Source organism: Coffea arabica, chromosome 6c, assembly GCF_036785885.1.
Source record: "Coffea arabica cultivar ET-39 chromosome 6c, Coffea Arabica ET-39 HiFi, whole genome shotgun sequence".
Taxonomy (NCBI): Eukaryota; Viridiplantae; Streptophyta; class Magnoliopsida; order Gentianales; family Rubiaceae; genus Coffea; species Coffea arabica.
The window spans coordinates 62,586,256-62,596,603 of NC_092320.1; the positions used below are offsets into that span (position 1 = coordinate 62,586,256).

Sequence of the window (10,348 nt, forward strand, 5' to 3'; positions counted from 1 at the left end):
AAGTTATTTAGAAGTGTAGCAGTTTTAGATTTAAATATATTGTTTGATAATTATATTAGAATTTTTATTTTAATTGATGTATGAAATAGAGTAGGATTGTGTTTAGATATTAGTATTAGAATAATTTTTATGGTTCCATGTGTCTATTTATGGACTTGATGTCTGACTATTCTTGTTGAGAAAAATTAGTCTTTGATAGATACTCCCGTGTATTTGATATTTTGATATTTTCAACCGTTTGAAATGTTCTTTGCTTGTTTCATTGACTGATCAAATTTTGATATTTTCAACCGTTTGAATTTTTTTACTTCTTCCATTGTGGCTAATCGAAGTCTAGGAAGTTTACGGTTCCTTGTTTCATCTATACCCATGACCGCATAGACGGTTTCCTTGATTTGTTGGTTCATGAGATTTCAATGTTACTTTTGCTTGTGTGTGTGTGTGTGTTTTTTTGGGTACTAACAATATATACTCAGTTTGCATGAGATTCAAGCTTTAGTTTCTATGCAAATCGTTTTCTACCATGGTTTCCATAATCTTCTTACCCCCGTGAACACCCTTTTCTGCTCTGTAAAGTGTCTACATATCGGCATGGAATTGATCCGTAAGGTGCCGTGTAGTTAAAGGAATGTGGGCTGGAAAGGCTGGAACCATTTGTCACTGATGTAAACTTTCCGAATAGCTGTACAAAATTACAAATTTGAGCAAGATATTTGAACACAGTCACACATGACATGGAAATTTCCTATATATATATATATATATATATAAAGGAGTTGTTGAATGATTCTTGCGTGATTTTCATCTGACATTTGTAGAGGCGTTTTGGAAATAGTAAAATAGTAACAGTATTTGATTAAGCAAAGTGCACAAGTTTCTGCTACCTAATTTCGCATGGTTTACCTACTGTACCCTTTGGTAGAAAAATGAAATCAACTCTAATTTTGCATGCTTTGCCATTGATTTAGCAAAGTGGGTAGAAAAATGAAATCAACTCCTCTCAAGTATGTTCAGCTAAATTGATTACACAAATTAAATGCATTTAAGACAATATTAGTGTGCTCAAGCTAAAGATGAATGTTTGAATTGTAATGATAGAAAGCTTCGTCTTCTTCATTCTTAAAGCTCAAAAACCATTAATTTAGCTCTTGCAAGGAATGACACTTGTTTGAATCAATAACTACAGCACATTGATGAGGCCATTAAAGTGTGAGAGGGGAAGAATCATTCGAGGTGAACATTGACCTCCCATCTTCTTCAACATTTGCCCATCAATTTATAAAGTAGGTTACAATAATGGTTGTTAATAAGATACAAAAGTATGGATTCAAATGGCTCTATTGCACAGTATCAGAGTTGGGTTTGTAGAGATATGCTCAATTTTGCTCTTGCTTTTTGGTCTATGGGATGTATAGCTTCCATTCGACAATCAAAATCATGAATAAACCTTTGTACTTACTATTGCAGGCGGGTGAAGTGTGGAGCGATCTTGCTCTTAGATTGCACTTTGTTGCTAAGATATAGGATAACTCTATTTTTCCACTTGATGCATGTCATTTGTTGATTAAATGTGATTGCAATTGTACTTGATTCACTTGAATTGTGTGCTCGAATGAACAAGTATGTGAATGATTGTTCCACTTTGAAAATTATATTGCAGTTGATGCAATTTATTGGTCCAATAGTTAAGTGACTGAGATATTATGTATGGATAGAAATTGCCATTTATTATTTTTGTATTGAATTTCATAGACTTGATAGTTGTTTGATGCAAGTTGGTGTTTGTAACGAGGAAAATTTATTTCCCCTCTAATTATTTGTAAATGCATGTATTGATCAAAATAATGGTTTTTAGTTGTAGTTGTTAAGCAAACAAATAGTATATCTAGATTTTCTATGTTTAAGAGTAGGGCTTGTGGGTTGAAATTTAGGATGGATCAAACAAACAATATCGATAAACTTAATGCTAACAAGCAACTTCGAAATCAAAAGGCAAGAAAAAGATATGCATTGTTATCAGTGAAAGAAAAAGATAAAGTATGATAGAAACAACAAAAAATAAGCGTAAAGCATAGAAAATACAAATCCGTTCTGTTGAAACAATTGAACAAAACAATGGTCTTGATTGAATAACCCAACTTTGTTTGAAAGATTAAATGTAGGGAAAAATGATACATATGATAATATCATCGGCTTGCATTTGTACTAGACATTGAAAAAGAAAGTAGGGGACCATGCCAACAACCTCTGATTATTATGTGATGCAAATTATGTGATGCCAAGTTTTTTAACCACACTACAGGTATCAATATTCACGTTTGGCGTGCGCAACGGATCTTTTATCCCATATTTTGTGCCACTCTCTATTCTATTTTTTATTATATTGCTATTTCTCGTTCATAAATATCACATTTTAGCTTTTTTTTATTTTCATAAGATCTAATAACTATTAATTGAGTAATGCACAAAATTTAACAAAATATATTAAAAAAATGAGATTTTGTATTACTTAATTAATAGTTATTGGATCTTAAAAAAAATAAAAGAGAACTAAAATATGATATTTATGAAGCAGAAATAACAATATAATAAAAAATGAGACAGAGAACAACACATAGTATGAAACAGAAGATCCGTTGCGCTTTGCATGGAACTTCCCTCTGGTCCCGTCGTACAAGAAAGAAATACTTAGCGGAAATTTTTGAATTTAATCCCATTTGTCAACGCCTAATCACCAATAGGGAGTTGTCACTATTATTTACCGTACAGTAATTCCATAATTCAATATACAAATTTGCTTGTTCCATACTTCCATGTGCTTAGATTACCGGATATTCCTGCATCAAAAAGTTCCAACCATTTGATTCCCTCTGTAGTCCTCTTTATTAGATCCTCTGTAATCTTATAATGCACGTGATTCTGATCAATCTGTTCGTCTTCTTTTATTCTTTAGACGAGTCCTTCTTATCTCCATCGTAGGACTACGGCAATACATTGTCTGCATCCAAGTTTTTCTTCTTTTTCAAAATAAGAAGTTGCATTATTGTAAGGTAAACCCAAAAATGCCAGCCAAAACTACGACAAAGAACCTTAAAGGCTTTTACAAAATGCACCTAAAAGTGGGGTCATTTGGTACCTGCCAGAAAAAAAGGCCAGTCCCTCGAACACCCCACCTTATATATTGTACACTTTCTATACAGCACTTCTATCCATCAAAAGTAATCTCTATTACTATTTTGTGCCCTGTTCACCTTCGTGATCATCTTCAAGATCATGGGTTCTTGTGGTTTTCTAGTAAATGTGAAGAGAAGTGAGGTAGTTGCAGCAGCTTTGCCAGTGCAAGAGCACTGGTTGCCAATGTCAAACCTAGATTTGCTCCTACCTCCTCTGGATGTAGGAGTTTTCTTCTGTTACAAGAAAAACAATGATACTACTAGTATCCCTGAGAAAAACCTCACGACTACTCCTACCGAAAACATGGTTGCTACAGTCAAGAAAGCTCTAGCTCAAGCACTTGTTTCCTTCTATCCTTTTGCTGGAGAAGTTGTCCAAAACCGTCTTGGAGAACCTGAGCTTCTTTGTAACAATCGTGGGGTCGATTTTCTCCATGCTTATTCTGATATTGAGCTAAAAGATCTTGATCTCTATCATCCTGACACCTCCATTCATGGAAAGTTTGTCCCATTTAAGAAGCAAGGAGTGCTTTCTATTCAGGTAATAATGTTAGAAATTCTTCATCTATGTATCGTTTCCCCTCTCCAAATCCAATTCCCTATTCCGCAGCCAACAGCCCTCTCTCCCCTTATTGTCCTTCTCTTGTTTTGTTTAACATTTTTTGCAGTAACCCTCCATGCAAGTTCAATGTTTTAAGCCTTTTTTGCGAATTTAGCGACGGATCATATCCCTGCATTGCAGTCCTCACTCCGAAATTCATCATTTCAACCTTCAACTCAATCGCCCAAGAGTTTTTCTTGCTCCGTTCCTTTGCCTTGAATTATTCCGACCTCTGCCTTTTTAGTTAGTGTGTCATTTTTTGTTTTCATGGTTCATACTAATGGTACTTAGAGCCTCCCTTGATTATATATTATCTTCATTAGTTTACTTTTCTATCATTTTTTGAGTTTTAGCTCTTTAGTTTAGGATGAGACTCTCGAAACATTCATGTGTTTAGCAAAACTTACGAGTAACAAAAGTATCCACTATGAACAACATTATCCTCTCATAAGTTCAAGGTTTCAAATAATCACTACATCTGTCCCTTTGTTATTGACTTTGTAGAAATTTTAACAATGACTTTGTTGAAAGTTTAAAAATGAATGATAGAATGAATCGTGCAAATTAACTGGTAAGGCACTTAGATGTAATCGAGAGATCACGAGTTTGAATTACTAATGAGCTGATGGTTTTGTAATTGAGAGCTCACGAGTACGAGTTATCAACATGTAGGCAAAAAATCACGGTTGATCCTTCTGGAATATATATATATATATATATATATATATATATATATATATATATATATATATATATATATATTGGTGCACTATAATTAGAATTCAAGAAATGTTCAAACTTGGATTGGTGAATGGAGTACTCTTTCGACCAAATTTTAATTAAATATGTTAGATTTTCTAATCATTATGAGTTGTCATATAGGCCAAAATAGGTTGTTTTAACTCCAAAAGCTTTGCCTCTGTTATAACTCCTGAATAATAAAAGTCAGATTTACAGTTATAAAGATGCTATAAAGCTAGAAGATGTTAAAAAAAAAAAAAAAGCCAAGTAGACAAGAATTACTGTGCAGCTTATTCGTTTGAAAGAAAAACAATTGATGCAGCAGTCATGAAGGTCCTTAATTTATTGATGGCTGCTTGAAAGAGATTCTTGACGCTATAACCAACAGATCTTTACTCTAGTGATGGCTTCTTGAAAGAACTGGACAATAATATGTCAACATTTTCACAACAAAAAAGAAGGGAAAATTCTGCTACAATGAAGATAATTAAACGTATTGCTGAAGCTCGTATCTGACAAAGAATTGTGTCTAGAAAAAATTATCCAAGTGAGTGTTGTATCACTTTCACCAACATAATTTGCAATGATAACGTCCTTGCTTTCTTGAAGGACCCTAACCAATCAAGAGAATTAATTAAGATAAGGATTAGAATCAAAATTGGATGAGACGATAGGTAGTTGGTCCAACAAATCAATTGTCTGTCATTATCAAAGTAAAATCACTTTGGAGCAAGTTAAAAAAAGTTCTTGTTTGTTTTTACGTTTTACTTTTTTAATCAAAATTTTTAAAGAAAATTAGATTTAACTAGGGAATAGCAATTTTTGTTGGTATGTTTCCTGCTCTATGTTATCTAATATGTTTGTCCATTTAACAACCATCCTAATACACTGGCCAATATACTACATAAATTTATGCTATATAATTTTTCGTATACAAAACATCTTTACTCTGGCCTATATACAACATATATTTATAGTGCTATAATGTGTACTGTATACATATCATTTCTACACTGGCCATGTTTGTATAATTTTCTTTTTTAATTTAATACTGTCTTATTGTCCTATTCGTCTACTTGAATAGATTTGTGCAAGCAACTCTCATTTGGTTTTTCCCTTTTTCCTTTTGAATCTCATTTGGTTATAATGTCTAAGGTGGTGAATACCTTAAAACAAGTTAGTTACTATTTCATCTTTTTTTTTTGTTCATATCAAGAACGTTATTTCTAAAGTGAATTTATAATTTAAATAGAAGTTATGCGTCGTGCATCCAATCGAGTAATATAAAACAAGCCTTCACACTGTTAGTGGTGGAAACACATGTCCCAAGTAAAAGACTTACCAAGCAAAATTTCCTTCTTTTTTTTGTTGTCGCAATTTCCTTCTTGTATTGTTTCCAAGGATGAGATTAACAGATGCAATGCATCAACTTCATTTGTTATACAGGTCACAGAACTCAAATGTGGTGGCCTAGTGATTGGATGCACATTTGATCACAGAGTAGCAGATGCTCATTCTGCTAACATGTTCTTTACAGCATGGGCAGAGATTGCTCAAGCAAAAGGCACTGCAACTTACACTGCACCATCCCTCAGGCGCTCATTGTTGAATCCCCGACGCCCTACTACCTACGATGCAGCAATCGATGACTTGTACGTATTATTGTCATCTTTACCGCCACCAAAAGGGCTGAAAGCTAGCGATGATCGCCTCTTGAGTCGCATCTACTACATAGAAGGGAAAGAAATCGGACAACTTCAATCCATGGCTAGTTACAATGGATGCAGAAGGACGAAACTCGAGTCTTTCAGTGCCTTCCTGTGGAAAACCATAGCAGAAGGAAGTTGTGCACAAATTTAAAAAGTTAACCTAGGCATTGTCGTCGATGGACGTAAAAGGCTAAAGGGGAGGGATAATGAAGAGAAAATTTTTTCCATGCAAACCTATTTTGGGAATGTGCTGTCAATCCCATATGCCGAAGCAAGTGTATGTGACCTCAAGGAAATGAATCTTGATGGGGTGGCAGATATGATCCATGCATGCATAGAGGGTGCAAACAAGGAAGATCATTTCTTGGGGATGATTGATTGGGTTAAGGAACACAGACCGCAGCCAGCTGCTGCAGCAATCTATTGCAAAAACAATGAAGATGAAGAAGCAATTGTAGTTTCCTCAGGGCTACCGTTTCCAGTGGCTCAAATGAATTTTGGATGGGGAATGCCTGATTTTGGATCCTACCATTTTCATTGGGGTGGCCAGACTGGGTATGTCATGCCTATGCCAAGTGTGAGTAGAGAAGGAGATTGGATTGTTTACATGCATCTCATGAAGAAGCATTAGGATGTTGTGGAATCTAAGGCTGCTCAAGTCTTTAGGCCTCTGGATCCTTCTTATTTGAAGATGAACAAAGGCTGTTAGATGTAACTTTTCTCCGCATTGAAAAAGAAAGGAAAAAAAAAGAGGATAACTTCTCTCCACATTCCAAGGGTAAAGTTCTTTCTACCAAAAATGTATTTTATTTGGGTGCTAAAATAAAGAGTCCGAAAGACCATTTTAAGTATGTAGAAAGGTCTAAAATCTCCGCCTTCAGAATCTCCGCCTTTAGTTTAAGGATGAAGTCGTTGCATCTTTGCATGGCTTCATCCTTAAATTAGTAGAGTGGACCTTTGTTTGTAATCAAGTCTTTTTCTATTGATGTGTTGGTTCTTTGGAACTCAACTTCTTCAAATCTATATTCTTCACAAGTTCACATTAGTGTACACAAAAGCAAATTAGAGGGCAATCCTCAGGATACTAATTTAAAATGTAGCTACTAGCAAGGGACGAACATTTGAAGACAATAATGTCATTAAGCATTTTTAGAGGTGTAAGACTCACATAGTGACATAGAAGGTGGAATTGGTATATATAGAATAAAATCAAACTTGTGACTTGTAAACATGAAATACCAACTTTACACCACAAAATAACCTTGTATCATGTCGAAAAAGCCCTAGTCTAGTGACTAAGGTTAGAGTTTTAGGAATCAAAAGGTTGTGGATTAATCAAATTCTGCTTACTTCTTGAAATCCCCTCCTCACTTTCTGCTAGAAATCTTCCTTCAGATTGGAGACTTTTAAAAACGTTACTTCTTTGAGATTCATCACAATTATAAAGCAACCGTAGTGCTTAGCATCACGCTATTTATAGGCCATTTCCTATAGAAAATCAAAATCAAATTTGAAAAGCATTATGGGTCCGTTTGGATAGGAGATTATTTGAGAAAAAAAAATGAAATAATACTATAACACTTTTTCTGATATGATGTAATATGTGTGAAATAAAAATGTGGTTGAAATTTTTTTTTGCAAATCTCGAAAATTATATTTAGAGTACAATCTTACGCTTATCCTTTAATCACCTACCACATCAAGCTATTCTAGGTGGCTAGTCGGCTAGCCCAACCACAAATTAGATCCTCGATGCCATTTAACTAGTGACAACTCAGTGCCACTCCTTCGTCTGATTAAATTAACTGCATACTTGGTAGAATTCTAGAAATGGCACTGAATTGCTATTAAAAAAGTGGCACCCAGAATTTCACTTGCCCCAACCAAAGCACAAGTCAGGTAAAAACATTTAGATTTTGCTTGGTATTTAAGAGTGTTAATCACAAGTCAAGTCCACGAGCTAAACCCAAAAAAAAAAAAAAAGAAGAAGAAGAAGAAGAAAGAAATCGCTGTAGTAATCAGCTTCATGTATCACATGCATGCACAAAGTAGGTAGTACGTACTAAAACCAAAGTGCATTAAAGATACAACCATGTCTTTTCTGTTGGCCAAACTATGTAAACATGCAAAAGTCTACACTAGGATAGAATTAAGGCCGCCACCTCCAAAATTTCTTAGATATGCTATGGGTCATATGAGAAATAATTTTTTTTTATGTAAAACTACGCTAGTTTGTTCAACATATTAATTATGATTTTATACATAGTTACTTCTTTTGTCTTTTTTCCTATAGCAAACCAGCTCATATATGAGGATTAGTGTAAGGTAAAGATATTGACTAAGAATAAGAGAAACACTACAAAAAATAGTGTTTGGATTGTAAATTATTTGAGATAATTTTTACTGTAGCACTTTTTTGTGATGTGATGTATGTGAGATAAAAAAATAATTGAAAAGATAAAAAGGTATATTGAAAATTGTAATAGTGATGTAAACAAATATATTTGGGCAAATAATCTCCTGTCAAACATGTTAGATCCGTTAAAGTTCTACTGCCACTAAAATTCACGACACATGTAGTTACTCAATTCAAGCCTTTAATTTAAGTAAATCTTACATGACATTTAATAATTTCAGTTTACTCTAGTTTTTTAATAACTAATTAACATTGTCTTCATTACTCTCATATAATTTGGGGCAGCGAAAACTCTTTTCTTTGTTCCTAGTTTCCAATTTATTTAAACTTGATTCTTAATAAATTTTAGTAAATTCAACTTTGGTCGATGTAAGAAAATATTAGACAAAGTTAGTTATATTAATTATTTAGCTATTATTCATTTGGTAGTTGGTCTCCTGTGTTTGTTTATGTTTAGATGTACTGTATTGTTTGTCTTTTGTTGGTTGTGCATAGGATTATTTTGCTTAAATTATTACTACAAAAGATAGGTGATGCAATACGGAAGCATTATAAACTAGAGAGATTACACGAACACCCTTCATGGTAGAGAAACAAGGGTAGATTCACGATTAAACCCCCACAACAAACAAGAATTTTAACCGGTGGTGCCCCAAAGGGACAAGGTATAAAACTCAAACATAACAAGTGTTAAAAATATCAATAATAATGTCAAATTCTGAATATAATAACCCCTAAAGATGCCTATTTATAGTTTACAAGTACTCTAAACCGATTAGGAAAGGAAAATACAGTTAAAATAAGAAATCAACTAAACTTTGCATAGCTAATCGACTAGGATCCGTGGATAGATCCAAGCCAGACGGACGCAAATTCGCCTCGCGGATCCATTACTCTTGCTTCTACCTCAAATCCAATTGGACAATCCGAACATGGATTCGAGGCCCGAATTGTGTCCAGAAGCGCGATCCGCTTCCTTCTTTGGCCGTTCCTCGTGCATCATCATTTATTGGCACCAACACAATTAAACAATAACAATAAGGATTACACTGTCAGCTAGGCCTGTCAACGGGTCGGGTCTAGACCCGGATTCGGACCGGATCCGTGAAATTAATGCGGGTATGGGTAGAGATTTAATTCCGTTTCCCGGATCCGGATCCGGATCCGTTTTATCAAACAAAAAAACGGGTCGGATACGGAATATAGTATTCCGGCCCGTATTAGACCCGGATCCGGATATAAATGAATTAATAATTTAAAAAATATATATTTATCAATATAATTTGATTAGGGTGATGTATTTTAATAAAGTTAATTTGATTTCTTTTCTTATTTGATTTTTTCTTTGCATTAGTTAGAAATTAGTTTACAAATAAATTTTTTTCTCATTTTTATTAGAAATTATAAAATTTGGTAAATTTGTTCGGGTAGACCCGAATCCGGATCCGGGACCGCCGGATCCGGATCCGGAACGTAGAATAAAGGACCCGTCGGGTAAACGGGTCGGGTCCGGATCCGGCATAGTAATTCGGGTCCGGGTCCAGAATAATGAATTCCGGCCCGGACCCGACCCGTTGACAGCCCTACTGTCAGCACTGTCAGCATTGGATGAATGATAATTATGCAAAATTTGAATTTGAAATTTAACTTTTACACACATATCATGAATCCAACGATAATAGTGTATACACTGTTAATGTATATAAGA

The 10,348-nt window shown here is 34.4% G+C and overlaps 1 pseudogene; it reads left to right on the top strand.

The window, feature by feature from the left end:
- The first annotated feature begins 3,273 nt into the window (after positions 1-3,273).
- On the top strand, positions 3,274-6,933 carry LOC113693455 (coniferyl alcohol acyltransferase-like; annotated as a pseudogene).
- The last annotated feature ends 3,415 nt before the right edge of the window (positions 6,934-10,348 follow it).